At 37.0% G+C, this 22,230-nt stretch overlaps 1 non-coding gene across 1 annotated transcript; it reads left to right on the plus strand.

Annotated features, from left to right (window-relative positions):
* The first annotated feature begins 2,144 nt into the window (after positions 1-2,144).
* LOC112780538 (small nucleolar RNA R71) lies at positions 2,145-2,253 on the plus strand. Its single transcript, XR_003191367.1, has one exon. It is a non-coding gene; the product is annotated as a small nucleolar RNA R71 (small nucleolar RNA).
* The last annotated feature ends 19,977 nt before the right edge of the window (positions 2,254-22,230 follow it).

The following is a 22,230-nucleotide window of genomic DNA, read 5'->3' on the forward strand; positions in this document are numbered from 1 at the left end:
GTTCCGCAAAACGCAACCCCCTTTTATCCGTTCATCATTTTTTTGTAATTTTTTTCCATTTCTGTTCATACTTAGGATAGATAGATATGCATGCTGTAGTGGAATTTTTAGGTTGTTAGGTAGCTTAGGCTGTGGTTAGTGGATCTAGGTCTGTTTACTTGCACTGTTCCTGTTTATGTTTTATAATAACTGCAATTCTGCTATTCCTCTGACCTCATTCATATGCTATGATTTCTTGCAATTCTGCTATTCCTCTGACCTCATTCATATGCTATGATCTAGGTCTATTTTTGATTTTTCAGTTGTTTTTATGACTTCACATGATCATCAACCTAAAGAAAACATAAAATAACAAGGGAAAATAAATAGATATAATTAAATAACATTGGGTTGCCTCCCAATAAGCGCTTCTTTAATGTCAATAGCTTGACAGTGAGCTCTTATGGAGCCTCACAGATAATCAGAGCAGGGTTGGAGTCTTTCAACACCAAACTTAGAGTTTGGTTGTGGCCTCTCAACACCAAACTTAGAGTTTAGTTGTGGCCTCCCAACACCAAACTTAGAGTTTAAATGTGGGGGTTTTGTTTGACTCTATATTGAGAGAAGCTTTTCATGCTTCCTCTCCATGGTTACAGAAGGAGAACCTTGAGTGTTGAATACAAGGTAGTCCTCATTCAACTTAAGGACCAACTCTCCTCTGTCAACATCAATTACAGCTTTTTCTGTGGCTAGGAAGGGTCTGCCAAGGATGATGGATTCATCCTCATCCTTTCTAGTGTCTAGGATTATGAAATCAGCAGGGATGTAAAGGCCTTCAACCTTCACTAGCACATCCTCTACTAGTCCATAAGCCTGTTTCATTGATTTGTCTGCCATCTCTAGTGAGATTCTTGTAGCTTGTACCTCAAAGATTCCCAGTTTCTCCATTACAGAGAGTGGCATGAGGTTTATCCCTGACCCCAGGTCACATAGAGCCTTCTCAAATGTCATGGTGCCTATGGTACAAGGTATGAAGAATTTTCCGGGATCTGGTTTTCTCTGAGGTAATGTCTGCCTCTTTAATGCATTCAGTTCATTAGTGAACAAGGGGGGTTCATCCTCCCAAGTCTCAGTATTAAATAACTTGGCATTCAGCTTCATGATTACTCCTAGATATTTAGCAACTTGCTCTTCAGTGATGTCTTCATCCTCTTCAGAGGAAGAATATTCATCAGAGCTCATGAATGGTAGAAGAAAGTTCAATGGAATCTCTATGATCTCTGTATGAGCCTTAGATTCCTTTGGTTCCTCAAAGGGAAACTCCTTTCTGTCTAGAGGACGTCCCATGAGGCTTTTCTCACTGGGACTCACGTCCTCCTCACTCTCTCCAGGTTCGGCCATGTTGGTCATGGTTATGGCCTTGCACTCTCTCTTAGGATTTTCTTCTGTATTGCTTGGGAGAGTACTGGGAGGAGTTTCAGTAATCTTCTTACTCAGCTGACCCACCTGTGCCTCCAAATTTCTAATGGAGGACCTTGTTTCATTCATGAAACTTAGTGTGGTCTTGGATAGATCAGAGACTATGGTTGCCAAGCCAGAATGGCTCTGTACAAAATTCTCTATTTGTTGCTGAGAAGATGATGGAAAAGGTTTGCTATTGCCAAACCTGTTTCTTCCACTATTGTTATTATTGAAGCCTTGATTAGGCTTCTGTTGATCCTTCCATGAGAGATTAGGATGATTCCTCCATGAAGGATTATAGATGTTTCCATAGGGTTCTCCCATGTAATTCACCTCTGCCATTGCAGGGTTCTCAGGATCATAAGCTTTTTCTTCAGAAGATGCTTCTTTAGTACTGTTGGATGCAACTTGCAATCCATTCAGACTCTGAGAAATCATATTAACTTGCTGAGTCAATATTTTGTTCTGAGCCAATATGGCATTCAGAGTATCTATCTCAAGAACTCCTTTCTTCTGAGGCGTCCCATTGTTCACAGGACTCCTCTCAAAGGTGTACATGAACTGGTTATTTGCAACCATTTCAATGAGTTCCTGAGCTTCTGCAGGGGTTTTCAGATGAAGAGATCCTTTTGCAGAATGGTCCAATGATATTTTTGACAACTCAGACAGACCATCATAGAATATACATATGATGCTCCATTCTAGAACCATGTTAGTAGGACACCTTTTGATCAATTGCTTATATCTTTCCCAAGCTTCATAGAGGGACTCACCTTCCTTCTGTCTGAAGGTTTGGATTTCCACTCTAAGCTTGCTCATCTTTTGAGGTGGAAAGAACTTTGCCAAGAAGGCATTGACCAGCTTTTCCCAAGAGTTCAGGCTGTCCTTAGGTTGTGAGTCCAACCATGTCCTAGCGCTGTTTCTTACAGCAAAAGGGAAAAGCATAAGTTTGTAGATCTCAGGGTCAACCCCATGAGTCTTAACAGTGTTACAGATTTGCAAGAACTCAGCTAAAAACTGATGAGGATCTTCCAATGGAAGTCCATGATACTTGCAATTCTGCTGCATTCAAGAAACTAATTGAGGCTTAAGCTCAAAGTTGTTTGCTCCAATTGCAGGAATTGAGATGCTCCTTCCACAGAAGTCAGAAGAGGGTGCAATAAAGTCACCAAGCATCTTCCTTGCATCTCCACCATTGTTGTTGGGTTCAGCCATGTTTGTTTTGTCTGCTTCCTTTTCGAAAATTTCTGTTAGGTCCTCTCCAGAGAGTTGTGCTTTAGCTTCTCTTAGCTTTCTCTTCAAGGTCCTTTCAGGTTCAGGATCAGCTTCAACAAGAATGCCTTTATCTTTGTTCCTGCTCATATGATAGAGAAGAAGACAAAGAAAGTATGGAATCCTCTATGTCACAGTATTGAGATTCCTTAATGTGTCAGAGGAAAAGAAGAATAGAAGAATAAGGTAGAGAAGAGAATTCGAACTCATAGAGAGGGAGTGAGTTCGAATTGCTGATGGAGGAGAAGTGTTAGTCTTAAATAGAAAAAGGTGAGGAGGGAAAAATATTCGAAAACAAACTTTTAAATAAAAATTAAAATTTTAAAAATAATTTTGAAAAATTGATTGATGGTTTTCGAAAATTAAAAGTGAGAAAGTGATTTTGAAAAAGATTTTGAAATTGGCAATCAAAAAGATATGATTGAAAATTATTTTGAAAAAGATGTGATTGAGAAGATATGATTGAGAAGATATGATTGAAAAACAATTTAAAAAGATTTAATTTTTAAAATTAATGACTTGGCTAACAATAAATTTAAAAGATATGATTCTAAAATTCAAATATTGAACCTCTCTTAACAAAGAAGTAACAAACTTGAAATTTTTGAATCAAACTATTAATTGGTAGCAAGGATTTTTGAAAATAGTGGGAGAAAAATGGAAAGGATTTGAGTTTGAAAAAGATATGATAAAAAAATATGATTTGGAAAAGATTTGATTTTGAAAAATTTTGAAGATTTGAAAAAGATTTGAATTGAAAACAAAATCTCCCCTCCTGTGCCATCCTGGCATTAAACGCCATATCCATTCTGGCGTTTAACGCCCAAAATACTACCCTTTTGGGCGTTTAAACGCCATTTTTCCTTCTTCATTGGGCGTTTTGAACGCCCAGCTTTTTCTCTGTGATTCCTCTGATGTATGTTCTGAATCTTCAATTCTCTGTATTATTGACTTGAAAAGACAAAAATTTTGAAAATTTTTTTTTTTGAATTTTTAATGATGAAAAACAACAAAATGAAACTAATCATGGAAAACTAAGATCAGATAAACAATGCATGCAAGACACTAAACTTAGAAATTTTTCATATTAGAGACACTAACAACTTGAGAATACACATGAGAAATAACAAAAGACACAAAACAAGAGAATTTAAAGACCAGACCCAAGTAAATCATCAAGAACAACTTGAAGATTAATGAAGAACATAATGCATATATTCGAAAAATGCAAGAGAATTAAAAATATGCAGGACACCAAACTTAAAAATCTGACACTAGACTCAAACAAGAAACACAAATTATTTTTGATTTTATGGTTTTATAAATTTTTTTGTATTTTTCGAAAATTAATTGGAGAAAGAGAAAATAAGGAATTCAAAATTTTTAATGCGAATTTCAGGAATCATACAATGTTAGTCTAAAACTCCGGTCTAGGAATTAGACATGGCTTACTAGCCAGCCAAGCTTTCAGTGAAAGCTCCGGTCCAAAACACTAGACATGGCGAATGGCTAGCCAAGCTTTAGCAGATCATTACATTCAACAGCAAGATTGATAGAAATCAACAAGCTCTTGTGATGATAAGTTGAAACCTCGGTCTAAAAAGTTTAGACATGGTTTCACAACCAGCCAGACTTCAACAATTCATCATGAAACTCTAGAATTCGTTCTTAAAGATTCTGAAGTCATAGAATAATAAATTTTTTTTTTGAAAATTTTTCGAAAATAAAAAGCTTTAAAAATAAAATAAAATTACCTAATCTGAGCAACAAGATGAACCGTCAGTTGTTCAAACTCGAACAATCCCCAGCAACGGTGCCAAAAACTTGGTGCACGAAATTGTGATCTCTGAAATAGCGCCAAAAACTTGGTACGCACGATTGTAATCTCAACTCTTTTCACAACTCCGCACAACTAACCAGCAAGTGCACTGGGTCGTCCAAGTAATAAACCTTACGTAAGTAAGGGTCGATCCCATGGAGATTGTCGGCTTGAAGCAAGTTATGGTCATCCTTGTAAATCTCAGTCAGGCAGATTTAAATGGTTATAAGGTTTTGGGAATTAAAATATAAAATAAAATATAAAATAAGATAGAAATACTTATGTAATTCATTGGTGGGATTTCAGATAAGCATATGAAGATGCTTTGTTTCTTCTGAACCTCTGCTTTCCTACTGTCTTCATTCAATCATTCATACTCTTTTCCATGGCAAGTTGTATGTTGGGGGATCACCGTTGTCAATGGCTACCATCCGTCCTCTCAGTGAAAATGGTCCAAATGCGCTGTCACAGCACGGCTAATCATCTGTCGGTTCTCACTCATCTTGGAATAGGATCCATTGATCCTTTTGCGTCTGTCACTACGCCCAACACTCGCGAGTTTGAAGCTCGTCACGGTCATCCCTTTCCAGATCCTACTCGGAATACCACAGACAAGGTTTAGAATTTTCAGATCTCAGGAATGGCCGCCAATAATTCTAGCCTATACCACGAAGACTCTGATCGTGAACCAGGAGGCTAAGAGATACACACTGAAGCTAGCTCAGATAGAACGGAAGTGGTTGTCAGGCACGCGTTTATAGGTGAGAATGATGATGAGTGTCACGGATCATCACATTCATCAGGTTGAAGTGCGAGTGAATATATTTAAATAAGAATAAGCTTGAGTTGAATAGAAAAATAATAGTACTTTGCATTAATTCATGAGGAACAGCAGTGCTCCACACCTTAATCTATGGGGTGTAGAAACTCCACCGTTGAAAATACATAAGTGAAAGGTCTAGGCATGGCCGTGAGGCCAGCCTCCAAATGTGTACAATATGATCTATGATAGCATAGAACTGATCAAAGATATAAAATAAATCACTAAAAGTAGTTTTTATACTAAACTAGTAGCTAGGGTTACAGAAAACAAGTAACTAAGTGTAGATAGTGCAGAAATCCACTTCCGGGGCCCACTTGGTGTGTGCTTGGGCTGAGCGTTGAAGCTTTCACATGTAGAGACTCTTTTTGGAATTAAACGTCAGCTTTGGTGCCAGTTTGGGCGTTTAACTCCAGCTTTTATGCCAGTTCTGGCGTTTAACTCCAGAATATGGTAGAAAGTTGGCGTTCAAACGCCATTTTGCGTTATCAAAACTCGAGTAAGGTATGGACTATTATATATTGCTGGAAAGCCCAGGATGTCTACTTTCGAACGCAATTGAGAGTGCACCAATTGGGTTTCTGTAGCTCCATAAAATCCATTTCGAGTGAAGGGAGGTCAGAATCCAACAACATTTGCAGTCCTTTTTCAGCCTCTGAGTCAGATTTTTGCTTAGGTCCCTCAATTTCAACTAGAAAATACCTAAAATCACAGAAAAACACAGAAACTCATACTAAAGTCTAAAAATATGATTTTTATTTAAAAAATAATAAAAATATAATAAAAATTAACTAAAATATACTAAAAACTACCTAGAAACAATGCCAAAAAGCGTATAAATTATCCGCTCATCACTCATCTTTGAATACACCGAGGACGGTGCAAACTTTTAAGTGTGGGGAGGTCGTCCGACCGGTTGATGATTTTGGGTGACAAGTTTCTAATCCAATACTTTTGCATTTCATTTTAGGTCTTCTAGGATTTTACTTGCATTTTTCTTATTTTTGCATATATATACACAATAAGCTTAGTCAAAATAATGAAATTTTTCAAGATTTCTATCTATAGGGCACCTCAATTGATTTGAGTGAAAACTCTTCATAGAACTTGCTTGAATTACATATATATTGTGAAGCATGTTTTGAGCTAAGAACACACAACCTTGTGAGATTTGAGCCTAATGGTGTGGTTACATCTTATAACCACTTATTTTCCTTCTTGTGTGCATTATTCTCTTTCTACTATTGTGATCTTTGATTTTTTTAATTCTCTATGTCCATTATTTTCTTTATTCATGCACTTATATGATTGAGGCCATCGTTTCATTTAGCTCACTTGCCCAAATAGCCTTACCTTTTATCTTCCATTGTTAGCCAATTTGAGCCTACGCTAAACCAACTTGTTCTTAATTTAGCACATTACAAGCCTTAAAGCGGAAAATAATAAATGTCCTTTATTTGGATCTTTGATTAGCTTAGGTTAGTGAGTGTGAGTATCATTCAAGTGTGGGAAAACTCGGGACATTGGGTGAATAAAAGGGTAGTTTTGTATTTTTGTTGTAAATATCGGGAATTGGGTACATGCTCATGTGCAATAAATGTAAAATCATATGCATTGATGCTTTTGTATATATTTTACTGCAAAGCAAAAAGGAAAGAAATAAAAATGAGAAAAACAAAAGAAAAAGAAAAATAAAATAGAAAAAGAAAGAAAAAGAAAAAGAAAAAAAAAATAAAAAGGGGACAAAATGCCCCAAAGCAAAGTGAAGCTCAATAAAGATCAATGCATATGTGTTATAATAAAAAGAAAATGCGTGAGTATGTGAAGAAAAGTGAGAAGAATGGGTAGTTAGGTTAGTTTTGAATTGTATAGGATGTCATAGGTTAGGTGGAAAGTTTAAGCCTATCAAAGATTCAAATTCTAGCTCATTTAACCAAATATGCATCCTACCTTGACCCTAGCCCCATTACAACCAATGAAAAGACCTCATGATACTTGTATGCATGCATGAAATAAATGTTGATTGTTAGAAGAAAAACAAATCTTGGAAAGCATGATTAGGGGAGAATTGAGTGAATCGACCCTAAACACTTGAGCAAATAGAGTGCAAACACTACCGGTGAGGGTTCGATTGCTCAATTAAATGTTTTCACCTACGATCATCACTTTTCTTGCAAGTTTATAAAAATATTTAATAACTCAATTCCATTGTAGATTAGACTTGCTAGTCCTTAGACCTTGTGCATATATGATTCTTGGGAATTGATTTATTTTGATTAAGCAATTGCATTCATGTAGATAGTCGCATATAGGTAGATGGTTTCATGGTTGTCTCCTAAATTGTGCTTAAGTGTGAAAACATGCTTTTTAGGCTCTTAATTGTTAATTTTAATTCACCTTTGATTCCACTAGATGCCTTGATATGTTTGTTAGTGACTTCAGATTGAAAAGGGCTAGGAATGGATCAAAGGAGTGAAGAAGAAAGCATGCAAAGTAGAGAAATCATGAAAAGCCAAAGATTTGGAAAACGCCCATGGACGTGCGCCCGCATGGGACGCTCCCGCGTGGATTGTGAAAAGCTCCATGGACGCGTACGCACATTGTACGCGTACGCGTCAGTGGCCGCACGTGATTTTTAAATAGAAAACGTGCCTGGCAATTTCTGAGGAGACTCTGGCCCAGTTTGTAACCAACTTTGGCGCCAAAATACATAAAAGGACCAAGGATTGAAGGGAATTCATATATTCACAACTACACATCATTCACATCTTTGGCTATTCATACACATTAGGATTAGTTTATCAATTCATGCTTTCATCTATTTCTACCTTTCAATTCCTTGTTGTTACATTCATCATTCTCCTATTTCTTTGTTGTAATCTCCTTTATGTTGTTCCTATACTTTGTTGTAGATTCCTTCTCTTCTCTTTCAATTCAATTTGAGGTAATTCATAATAATTGTGTCTCTTTTTATTGTTGTTGTTAATTCTTTGCAATAATTGTTGTTAGATTTTATTCTAGTTGTCAATTTACTATGCTTTCCTTTTATGCCTTCCAAGTGTTTGATGAAATGCTTTCATAGTTGTTAGTTTATTTTCATTGCATTTTACATTTCTTGTCTCCTATCTCAAAAACCCCAAAACATACTGATGACATGTCATCATGTCATGTTTTTCTATGCTTTTTCATACAAAAAATTGATAATTAGTGCTTAAAAATTGCATTCTTTTGTGCTTAAATGGTATATTTCTTTGATCTTTTGATTTGATAAACTTTGTAGGAAATAAGAAGAAAAAGAAGCAAAAAAAAGCACAAAATAAGCTAAAAAGGAGAAAAAAAGAATTTTGGGGCACACTTTAAAGTTGAGCACGCTTTGGAACCTTAGGCCACGCTTTTAAAAGCGTGGCCCATGACCATGATGCATTTAATTATTTAATGCCTTATGCATGCATGAATATATAATGAAAGCATGCATGCATTACTAATGCTAATGAATGAAGGCGTTAAATGAATCATGCTTCAACGCTAAAATGGCATTACTAACTAATAAAGCATGCATGCATTTAATTGAGAACAAATTGAATGAATGCAACGTTAATGCATTGGTATTATTATTAAATTAATGAAAGCATGCATTATTAAATCAATGCCAAGGCATTAAAAACAAGCATGCATGCATGAAGCATTAAATTTTTAATACCAAGAGAGAATGAATGCTACGGCATTAGTAGTTAAGCAAATGAAAGCATTGGCATTATTTTATAAAGTCATGGAAGCATGCATGTAAAGTTAAAAGGAAGCAACGTAGCGCTCAACAAAGCCAAGGAGAAACAAAGGAGCGCTACGTGAATTTATTTAACTTTTTCGGGCTTCACAAAAGAAAAAAACAAGGCGCAGCATTCAAAATGAAATTGGCAAAAGGGGAGCAGCCAGGGTTTGAAGAAGGAGCCTCACTCCAAGGCATGTAGCACTACGTTAGCACCTCTCACTGAGCGCTACACATGATGAGGAAATTGGCTCAAAAAGGAATCGGTCAGGGCTCGAAGAGGGAAACAAAAGAAAAGCAAGGGGCGCTACGTTGCATTAGTTAACTTAGCGCTATGTATGAGTCATGGTTCGAAGGGCTTGACACAAGCAAGGGAGCGCTACGTTATTTAACTTCACTGGAGGTGCACCAACCCACCTGACCCAAGCCACCAAGCATCTCAAAACCAAATCAACCTATTTCATTGAAGCCCCAAAGCAAGCAGAACCCAATTGACATCACTTAAAGGCACATGGATCAGTAGATTAGGAATTTCATTTAATTGTAATTTGTTTTCAATTTCAATTTTCATTTTTATTTTGTAGAAAGCCTATAAAAAGGCATCTGTTCCATTTTAGAAAGAGGCTGGCTCCATTAGAGAGCAGTAGAAGTAGGAGTAGAGTAGAGAACTCTCTTTTAATTTTTCTGTTTGAATTTGAGAATTGGAAATCAGATTTGGGTTCTCTTTTCTTCTCTGCTTCATTTTCTTTCCAATGCAATTCGCTTATACACTTTCAATCTCTACAATTCTCTCTTCTGCAATTCCTTTTCTGCACTTTTACATTTTGCTTGAGCTGAGTCTGCTTTCTATGCAATTTAAATTCTCTACCTCCTTGCTAATTTCCTTTATGAAATTTTACATGAGTTTGATGTGAGCTTGATTTACATTTCTAAGCAATTTACATTTTCCTGCACCTCAATTCCCTTTTCTGTTGATGCAATTTACTTTCCTTTGTCATTTAAGATTCTGTCACTTGTTCCAAGCTTAGATTTACTGCCTCTTTAATTTCCAGCACCCAATCCCCTTTACATTTGATGCAATTTACATTTCTTGTCATTTAAGATTCTGTCAATTTACTTTTCTTGCTCTTTAAGTTTTCTAACCATTTACATTCTGCAACTTTAAATTTCCTGTCATTTACATTCTGTTGCTTCAAATTTCATCAAATTCACCAATGTTAGCTTGACTAAACTAATCATCCACTAAAGTTTCTTGATCCATCAATCCCTGTAGGATCGACCTCACTCTAAGTGAGTTTTACTACTTGATGCGACCCGGTACACTTGCCGGTGAGTTTTGGTGTGGAATCCGTTTTCCACCCATCAAGTTTTTGGTGCCGTTGCCAAGGATTCATTTAGATCAACAATGATTAAGTGGGTGAGAAGTCTAGATTAAGCATTTTCTTTGTTTTTATTTTCTGTTTTAGATTGACACCAAGGTGTTTGAGTTATTGCCTCACTAAGAAATTCTTCTCTGTGACATGAATTTCAATTTTCATTGGTATTGTGTTTTACAAAATTCAAATGGAGTTCAACTCATCTTATGATCAAAAAAATTTTATGGGATATTACCCACCATCACCAATTTCTAATGATGGCTGGGAATATCAGCAAGAAAATACAAATTCTGAGCACTCCAATCCATGGAGATTTGCTTCAGAGACACAAGATGAGCAAGAAAATCATATGGGATATTTCCCTCCACCACAAAATGATGCAAGTCGTTTTTCTAATGGTGGCTGGGAGTATAACCAAGAAATGATAAATGATCAAGAAAATCACATGAGATATTGTCCAGAACCACAAAATGATTGATGTCATTATCCTCATGGTAGCTGGGCATATCAACAAGAGTATGAACAATCAAGTGAAATGAACAATTTCCCAGAGCCAAAAAGTGACTCATATTGCTATGATACTGACATAAATTATGGCTTGAAGGGAATTTCAATGTTTCATCTTCTGTTCATCAAGGAACATCATCATTTGATTGTGCTGTCAATGCATACATGGAAAATTGTTCCCCAATGCCACAAGATGATTCATACTGTGATGAATTCAACAATTCTTCAAGTTGTGCTTGGGAGAATCAAAATCAGAAAGCATTTGACAATTCATATTCCACTTATCAAGAGCTATCATCAATTGAGGAAACCTTCAATTCATGCATGGAAAGCTCTCAAACCTCACCTCCTAGTTTTTCATCTGAAAATTCTTCATCACTTAACTATCCCTTGACACAAAATCTCTTCTAAAACTCACAGTCCACACAAACTTTCATGAACTAAAGCCTTTCAAGGCTTGAAACCATGCTTGAAAGATATGAAAGGGAGGCACAGATATCCTGGAATGACCGAGAGAACTCCCTCAAAAACATGAAAGTGCTGCTAAATCAAATGTTAAGTGTGCAGGAGGAAGTGGAAATGCAAGATGAAGAGGTCCCTGTGTCAAGCAAACTTTCGATGAAGAATGAGGTGGTGGAGGTATTTGAACCTGAAGCTGCATACTCACAGAAGCCACTTGAGATGACAAAAGAACATGAAAACTCACAACCTCCACAAACTTTCCTGAACCAAAAATTCTCAACACTTGAATCCATGATTGAAAGATATGAAGAGGAGATGAAGAAATCTTGGAAAGAACAACAAACCTCCTCCATGAAAGTGCTATTAAGTCAAATGTTGAGTGCAAAGGAAGGAGTGGAGGAGCAAGAAAGTGAGGAAGACACTCAAGAGAAGTCACACTCAATTGAAGCAGAGAAGTCATAGAGGAAGGGCTCATGGAACTACCAATTCAAAGGGCTCTTGATGAAGAAAACATTCCAACAATCACACAGCAACCAAGTCTTGAATCCAAAGAAGTGAAGGCAACTAATAAGAGCACCAATCCTATCCCTAATCCAGCAAGCAAGCTCAATCAAGCCATTAACAAAAGAAAGCTTGCTAAGAAGAGACCAAGACAGGGGGCAATAGCTGAATCCTCTCCCCCCTTGAGGTTATTCCTCTTAACAAACTGGAAGAAGAGGAAGAAAGTGAAGAACATGTCAACCGTAGGTAATATTTCTTTTCTTTGCTTTGTTTACTTTCTCTGTCTGCTTTGTTTAAATTTCAATAAATTGGCATATAGTTACATTCTAAGTTTGGTTTTGCCCTGCAACAATTTGTTTTCAATCTTTCTTGATGATTGCATCAAAAATGAAAGTGTCACACTAAGATTCTAAGTTCGGTGTGCCACTTAATTCTCTGTGCAATTCATTGAGCAACACCACTTGTCTGCATAATCATAATGCCCTTTGCAGTGTTATATTTCTTTTAGTTAGACAATTTTAGTTTTCTCTTTGTTTTAGTCATTCCCTTGTTTTTAATGCTTTCTTCTATTTGACTGTTTTTATTAATACATCACCAAGAGATCCTTATTCATGATAGATTCTTGGCTTGGTGATTGTACTTAGCATATAACAGTTTCATTTGCTTAGTTTTTAATTCAAATAAATTGACATATGATTGCATTCTAAGTTTGGTGTTGCTATGCAACAAAATTTGCTTTCAATCTTTACTTGATACTTGCATCAATTCCAAGTGAAAGTGTCACACTAAGTTGGTGTGCCACTTATTTTCTTTATGCAATGTATCATGCACACCCTCTATGTTTGCAATCACAATGTCTCTGTTTCCTATGCCTTAATTGTTATCCTTAATTTTGCTTGCTTAAAATACATGTACTACTAACATTTCATTGTGTAAGACATTCATGATCCATCTTAGCCCCATAGCCATTGTTCTAATTGTTGCTTGAGGATGAGCAAGCATTCTGAGTTGGCAAGGGAAAGGGAAGAATAAGAGGAAAATGACAACAATAGAGAAGATGAATTACAAGGTTGTAAAGTTCCTTTTCCTCTCATTTGTTTCCAGCACTTTAAATTGCATGATTGTCTTTATCTTCTCTGTTTACATGTGTGTATGAATAAGCTTAGCCTGAATTCTGATTTGTAACATGTTGCTATGCCATTATAACTACCAACTTGAGTTTTGTAAAGTTCAAAGCAATAAAGCATCATGATCATAAACAAACAAGGAATTTAAGAAGAATTTAGCATGTGCATACAAGTATTGGAAGGCTAGTATGGTTAATTGTTGCTCAATTGCATTTGAATATATTTAATTGAAGTTTTCATCTAGGACATTTTGTGAAATCTTTGGAAATCATGAAAACCTTGAAGAAACAATTGCAAATTAAGGCAAGAAAAGAAAAAGGGAAAGAATGAGAAAGTTGAAGGCTCTGAGTACCAATGACAATTCATTTGTTAAGTACTTGTGGTGTTTATGTATCAAGAAAAAAGCTTGAAAACAAAACACTTAGAAGTCAAGGCTAGGCTCAAGTGTAAAGCACTCCCTCAAAGCTCAAGGTTCTGAGCATCAATGATTAGAGAGTTAAGAAAAGAAACAAATGAGCTTAATGAAGTCTTCTAATTCAATGCTTGTGGTGCTTATGTATCAAGTGGTAATACTTGAAAACAAAGCATTTAGAATCGTAGCTTTGTTATCAACTCATGGGGCAAAGCACCCGAAAGGAGAAGCTAATAAGAAAATCAAAAGCTTGTTTCAAGGAAGAAATATAAGAAAAAGATTTCATAAATTGAGCTAGATAGAAGCATCAATCATTTACATTTCTTTTATGATTGTAGCATGCATAGAAAACTAGCTAATGACCCGATTGTCCCCAAGGGTGTATTGGTAAAGATTTTCTTCAATAAAATTGCGTTGCAAGTATAGCTCTACCAACAACAATCCTCGGGTGTGAAATTTAGAAGAGGGATTTGGTTGTCACAAGTTCAACCCCAATAGAAATAACCGAAGTATTCAAACCTCGGGTTGTCTCACAAGAAATGGGCAAACATATGCTTCAACATTAGTTAGAAATCCAGGGTTGTGAGTTATGAGCATGAAAATAAATGGGAATCTTAACAAGCAAGTAATCTTAAATTGCAACAAACTAATTCAATTAACTAAGCAAAACATGAGAAATTCTAATGAATAAATAACATTCCACTTAATTCTATTATAAACCAAACAAGTAACTATAACTAAAGCAAATAATTGAGAAAGTTGGTTTTCAAATATGAATAATAAAAGCAACTCTTGGCTAGGCATGGGAATTGGGATCACCATCCTTGTCTAACAACCATATCTTGACAATTATAAGGAACCAAGCTCATTAAGTCTACCCTCAAAGTCTTAAGTACGTGATATCTACTCCTAGACTTGAAGTACGTCAAATGGCTTTGATCATATCAACCCATAAGTCCCAACCTACCTACTAATTAGATTAGTAGTGGGTTGGTGTCAATGAGTATCAAATTGACCACCAAAGACTCCCAAATCATCAAATCCATTAGACCCAATGACTCAAGTTTACCCAATTCCCTTGACCTAGGCCAAGAGTAAAGTAGACTACTCCATAATCAAAGTAAACAATTCATCGAACACATGGTAAGCATTAACAGAAGACATGTTTAAAATAGCAATTAAATTGGAATCTACAAATACCCACTAACAATTATCAACATACAATCATCAAAACAACAAGACTAAACATAGAAATCATCAATGTATCATCAACAAGTCAAGAATCACAACATTCATGAAATGGGTATAAAATGACAAGTAACAAGGATCCATAAACTATCACAAGATATAAGCAAAATTGTAGAGAGGAATTCAAATTGAACAATTAAAACTAGCAATTAACAAGATCCAATTCATAAATCAACAAGGGAAGATCAAATTAAAACTAGATCTAGAGAGGAACAAGGGTTTCTCTCTCTAGAATCATCCAAGAACCAAAAACTAGCTAAAAATTATGTCCTAGTGTAAAATGATTGATCCCCCCTTTCCCCCTAGCATCCTTGGGTCTTTTCCATACAGAAACAGCTTGGAATTGGGCCTCATGAGCCTCAAAAATTGCCAGGCACGATTTCCTTTAATGAGGTCACGTGCAGCTTCCCACGCGTGCGCGCCATGCGTGCGTGCGCGCCGATTGCTTTTGTGATCCCCGCGTGCGCGCCAAGCGTGCGTGCGCGTTGATAGGAATCTTCTGATCCGTACGGATGCGTCCATCCTTGCGCGCCGCTTCCAGCCAACCTCATCCACGCGTGTGCGTGGAGGGCGCGGGCGCGCCGATGCTGCTTTTTCCAAGATCTCAATTCTTCATGTTCCTTTCTTTTTGTACATGCTTTCTCCCTCTCTTCTAAGTCATTCCTACCCTATAACTCCTAAAATTACTCAACAAATACATCACGGCATCGAATGGCAATAGAAGAGAATTAAAATATGGCAGTTTTAAGGCAAAATAAGCATGTTTTCCATCATGGAGCAATATTGGGAAGTGAACACAAAACCATGTATTTCTTGCGAATAAGTGTGAGAAATGTTGATAAAATCCTCCAAAATAAGCACAAGATAAACCACAAAATTGGGGTTTATCAAATCTCCCCACACTTAAACCAAGCATGTCCTCATGCTTAAAATAAAAAGACCAAAGATCATGATGAGAAAGGGTTTATGAAATGTAAACTACCTAAGTGGATGCATGCAACTAATGTAAAATCATCTACCTACTTGGTCAAGAGTGAATCTATCCTCCAAGAATACGTGTGTGCATATAGGGTGAAAATAGTATGTAATTCATGAATCCTACCAAATTGAATATCACTAAGGAGTGCATATGACTTGCTTAGCAAACGCTTGTGAAAGCCGGGAACAAGCATTGAGCATCGAACCCTCACTGGAAGTGTATCCGCTCTATTCGCTCAAGTGTATAGGGTTCGTCACTCAATCTTCTCCTAATCATGCTTTCCAAGATTTGTCTTTCATCTAACAATCAACAATTACTCAATGCATGCTTACAGGTGTCATGAGGTCTTATTCATGGGTTGTAACGGGGCTAGGGTAAAGGTAAGGATGTATATGGCCAAGTGGGCTTAAAATTTGAGTCCTTGATCAACCTAGGATCCACTAGACACATAGAACAACCTATACAACTACAATACATTACCTAGCTACCCTTAAGTTTTACTCTTTTTGCATACTCATGCATTCTTTTCAATTCACACCCATATGCATTGTTTTTTTTTTTGTTGCTTTATCTTGGGGCATCTTTGTCCCCTTTCATTGCTTTCTCTCTTTTCTTTTCTCTTCTCTTTTTTTTTTATTATTATCCCCTTTTCTTGGGGTTTTTTTGTGAACAAAAGTTTCAATGCATACAGTTTAATCATTCAACACATGAGTATGTTCCCAAATTCTAGAACTTTCAATTACACTACAATTACACACCTATATATCTACCCGAATTTCCCAAGTATACCCTCCTATTTGAATGATACACATCCTAACTTACCTAAGCTAATCAAGGATTCAAATTTAGGGACATTCACGGTTTTTCACTTAGAGTTGTTGATGTGCTCTTTTCAAGAACAAAGAGGGTTCATCATAGGCTCAAAATGGGTTAGCAATGGTAGATGAAAGGGTTAAGGCCATTTGAGAAAAGTGACTATTGAAACGATGGCTACAATCATGTAAATGCATTCATACACAAAGCAATGGACATATAGAATCAGACAAAGCAAGGATCGCAATCATAGAGAGAGATATACACACAAGAATGGAAATAATGGTTAGAAGATGTAACCATGCAATAGGCTCAAAACTTTCATGCTTGTGTTCTTAGCTCAATCACTATGTTCCAAATACATTCTTAAAGCAAGTTCACTGTAAAAAAATTTTAGAATTTTGGTAGGTCACCCAAAACACAATTTCTTGAAAAGAAAGTTATTGTTTTGACCAAGTAACTCTATAGAAACTAACTATCATGCAAATGGTATTTACAAGAAAAACTAACTACACATGCAATATACTAACTTCTAAGCAAAAGATAAATCCATGGGTATTGAAGGGAAGAGATTGTTACCCATGGAGATCGGTCGAACGACCTCCCCACACTTTAGAAATTAGCACGGTCCTCCGTGCTACGAATAATACGCAAGGGACGGTTGGGACCGGAACCTTCACCATCCCCTTCATCAGAGCTCCCATCACTTGGGTTTGAGTTGGATGTGAATATTTCGGGTTCCTCCATGCTAGGGGTAACACAACCCAGAAGCTTCTTGATGTAAGTGTATCGGCGGTGGTTGTGCCGCTCATATCTATCAAGCTTCCGGTGAAGATCTTCTATCCTTTGATGTGTGGATCTCAGTGGTGGTGATGATGAGCTAGAAGGAAAAAGAAGTGGCGGGGCCATGTCGAGGCTTGGTTTGTTCATGGGAAGGTGTAGGTATTTTCCGCTTGGAACTACATCGCCCTTAGCTGGAACTACAATCTTTTTATCCATGGCTTCCCAAGAAACATCCGCAGCAGCAACTAAGTTAGATACCAATGCTGGAAATGGCAAATTACCCCGGTCGTGAACTTGACTGATGCGGACAGAAATTGGCGAATTAAAAATTGTTAAAATATATACGTTGCAAGTATAGTTCTTAATTCACAAGAAATCCGCCTATCAATTTAGAAAGGTGTCACAGAAAATTGAAATTTAAAATACTAGGAGTATGAATCCCAGGTCGTCTCCCAACGAGTTACAGAAACGTGTGCTATTTTATTAATCAGAGGTTTTCAAAAAGGTTTGAATTGGGCAAACAGGAAATTAAATTGGTGAATTTGAATAATGTAAATAAAAGCCTTGACTGGGAATTGATTAGTTGGAATCCCTATTATTGTTGGAATGCTCTCAGGATTAATTGACAATTGAAGGTTGTCCTGTTTAGTTATCCTTCACTAGGTAAAGGAAAGTCAAACAAGTTAGAATGCTACGTCCCTTCACAAGTTGCAATCCACTTAATTAAAAGGGATTGGTGTTAGTGATTAGGAGGCAATCCAACCATAAACCCAATTATAATTTTTCTTTCAAGCCTTCCAACTCAAGGGTTTCTTTCAATCAATTCCCCATCAAGTTAGGGAACTACTCACTCATTGTAAAGGTAAAATTCATAGCATGTGAAAAGGAATTAAAGAAAGATATTGTGAATAAAAATTAAAATAATCAATAAAAAATAAAAGTGATCCTTGTATTAAATAATCCTAAGAATATTCCAATGGTAAAATTAAACAAAGCAAAGAACATGGAAGAGTGAAGCCAAGTAAAGAAAACGAACTAGAATGACGAAGTCTTGATGAGGTAATAACTCTTCTCAGTGTTCCAATGCCAAAAAGGTAAGTGAAAATTAAATCCTAAGAACTATGAATGTGTAGAGAAAAAATCTAGAGGAGGAGTAAAACTAGATCTAAAACTAAAACTGTGTAGAATGAATATTGTGTCTAGTTTCTGCATGTTCTCTGGCTCTAGTCTGCTATTCTGGGCCGAAAACTGGGTCAAAATAGGGACTAAAATCGCCCCCAGCGAATCCTGCAGATTATGCAGATCGCGCATGTCACGCGATCGCGTCATCCATGCGGACGCGTCATTCGCGCTTTTTCTCACCACGCGTTCGCGTCGTTCACGCTTCCGCGTCGCTTGTGCTTTTCCAATCCGCGCGATCGCGTGAGCCATGCGGCCGCGTCATTGCGATTTCTCCTCTTTTGCGCGGTCGCATGAGCCATGCGGCCGCGTCATTTCTCGCTGGTTATCTCCTCAATTTCTTGTGTTCCTTCCATTTTTGCTAGCTTCCTTTCCAATCTCCAACTCATTCATGCCCTATAAAGCCTGAAACGCTTAACACACAGATCACGGCATCGAATGGAATAAAGGAGAATAAAAATGCATAATTAAAAGTCTCTAGGAAGCAGTTTTCAATTATGTAATAATTTTAGGAAGGAAATATAAATGCATGCTAAATTAATGAATAAGTGGGTAAGAATCATGATAAAACCATACAATTGAACACAATATAAACCATAAAGTAGTGGTTTATCAACCTCCCCACACTTAAACATTAGCATGTCCTCATGCTTAATTAAAGGAGATGAAGTAAATAAGTATGAATATGCAGAACCTCATGCAATGCAATGCAATCCTATATATATGAATGCAACTATATTATTCTTGTCTACTTGATCAAAAGTAAATAAGCTCTTCAAAACAATTACAAATCGAATTCCACTAATTCTATCATTATACAGTAAGACAGATAAAAGTGCAAGAAGATAGCTTATGAAAGCAGGGAACATGGAAATTCAAGCATTGAACCCTCACTGATGATGTATGTACGCTCTAATCTCTCTGGTGTATAGGGTAATCACTCTATCCTTCTCTAATCATGCTCTCTAACTTTTGTTCTTCTCTTAACCAATCAACAACAGTTAATATACCAATGCAAACATCATGAAGTCTTTTCAAGGTTGTAATGGGGCCAAGGTAGGTAGGGATACATGTATGGTCAAGTGAGTTTATAAATTGAATCTTTAATTAACCCAAGCTTCAACCCAACCTATATAACTTGCATAACCTTAGAATTCATACCTAGCTACCCAGAATTCCCCTTTTACATTCCATACTCATGTATCAACTTTTTATTTTAATTTTTTTATCATATATGCATTGATCTTTGAATTCTCAATTCAGCATTAGGGTAATTTTGTCCCCTTATTCATTTATTTATAAATTTTTTTTATATATAGAAGCAAAAATAAACATAGCTTATCAATGCACATAGATTTTTAATTCTTATAGTTTCACATGAGTAGGTATCCAAATTCCCATTAAATTATCATGACACATTCCCTTAATAACTTTTGTTTCCACAAGTTTCCATACTTAACTAGAACACACAATTCTATCTTAAGCTAACCAAAGATTCAATTTGGGATATACAATTATTTTTCCGCTTAAGGCTAGTAATGTGGTGAAATATAGAACAAATGGGATTTAAAGGCTCAAAGTGGTTAACAAAGGTAATTGAAAAGGGTAGGCTTAATTTGGATAAGTGAGTTTAAACAAAAGATGGCCTCAATCATATGCAAGCATACGAATATAATAAATATTGGACATATAAGATAAAACAAATTATAAATTACAATCATAGAGAACTAAACACACAAGAATAAAATAATTATGGTTAAATAATGTAACCATGCATAAAGGCTCAAATCTTCACAGGTTGTGTGTTCTTTATCTCAAACATCATGTTCCAAATACAACTTCAAGCAAATTTATCATAAAAATGTGAAAAATTAGTGAAATTTTGTTCCAAAGATAGAGTCTTAGAAGAAACTTATTGTCTTTTCAATCAAGTAGAGCATGCATGCAACTAACCTATTACTATGCAATTTGTCCTATTCTATAAAAGAAAGAAAAACTAACTAAAATATCCTAATTTATTGGTGCTAGGGAAGAGAGATTACCTCCGGAAGTCAAGTACTGACCGACCTCCCCACACTTAAGGCTTTGCACCGTCCTCGGTGCCATCTGTCAGGAACAGGGGTGGGCTGGTAGCAGTATCTCCACAGTCGGGACCGTCATGGCTCCCTGTGCTAGTAAAAGAAGTGGAGTCCGGGGTGTCTGAGTCCTTGAAGTGTCCCTTGAGTAGCTCCTTGAGGTGTTTGAATCGGCGCTCGTTACGGCGCTCTCTTAACTTTGCTTTCTGTTCTTGCCGATCCAATCTTCTGATTATCTGCTGGAGCAGTTCATCAGTTGTAGGTGCTTGTGGTGGTGAAGAAGGGATATCTTCAACCAGAGCAGTGGGAAGGCTTGTAGTGGCTACTGAAAGTCTGAGGTATTTCCCATTAGGGACATACTGATCATCCCGTGGGAGCATGACTTTGGTGTCTCCAGCTCTGTAGGAGACTCCGGCGGCTGAGACAAGATCTGAGACCAAGGCGAGAAAAGGTAAGTTGCCCGCAATTTGTACGTGTCCCATGGCATTCCGGATATGTCTTGGTAGATTCAGAGGCTAGTTTGTAAGGATGCACCATAGTAGAATGGCCATGTCCGCAATGAAAGAAGACTCGTGAGTGCTTGGGAAGACGTAATGGGACATGATCTGTGCCCATATGCGAGCCTCCAAGGTAAGTGCTGAAGCCAATATACCCTTAGGGCGGGTACGATGGTATCCGTAGATCTAACGGCTGCCAGGTAGTGCGATAACTCTGAGAACAGCTTCCCAATCAAATTGGTACATCTGGCACTTGAGTGCAGCTTCTTGAAAGGCATCCAATCCTTCTAGAATAGGGGGAAGACTCAAAGCTTGTTGAATAGCCTCTTTTATAATGGGGACTTACTTTTGACGGACAAAGACAGATTGCAGGGTCGGCAGGTAGAAGTTAGAGTAGAACTCGACTACCCAAGAAAGATTGACCTGCTTCTGTTGTCTCTGTAGGAAACCCCATTGTCTTCGTTCAATTTGCGGCTCAACAAAAGTGGCAATATTGGGTGGGAGGATAAGAAGGTGTTCGTTGTTGTAACTCTTTTCAGCTAGAATAGGGAACATCTGCTCACAGTAGCGATTTGGAAATCGCGCAGTGTCCCTTGTTGGAAAGGCTTTCTCTTTTTCATCAACCTTGATGATCCTCTTAACTCTTTTTGTTGAGGGCCTGACTGCAATTGAAGAAGGCTCTGCCACTAGTGCTCTTTTAGTTCCTCTTCTTGCTGGAGGTTTGGGAGTAGCTTTCTCTTTTCCTTTCTTGGTGGCCATCCTGAAAAGGGAAGAGAGAGTAAATTGAATTCAAAGAGATATATAGCAATGAAGAGAACGAAAAAGGATGGTTATAAATGCACATTAAAAGGTAAATGATGTTAACACACGCTCATGAGTACACGTGAAGGATCATTAATGGAAAATAGTTAGTGCATATGATGACAAGTGAATGCAAGGTGTTTATTGGCATGCCGGCAAAGGGCATGAGTAGCATAGGCTAAGCATCACTTTTTAGAAAACCATCACGTTTGTATTGACAATTAAATTCAATTAATATAATGGTAAAGGGAATTTGTGAAAAGCAAGCATTGAATAGTAAAATAACATAGAGAAGTGCATAATGCCATATGGGCTTTTTCACGAACACATAGCGTGCATGGTAAATAAGGTAT

This window comes from Arachis hypogaea, chromosome 19 (assembly GCF_003086295.3).
Source record: "Arachis hypogaea cultivar Tifrunner chromosome 19, arahy.Tifrunner.gnm2.J5K5, whole genome shotgun sequence".
NCBI lineage: Eukaryota > Viridiplantae > Streptophyta > Magnoliopsida > Fabales > Fabaceae > Arachis > Arachis hypogaea.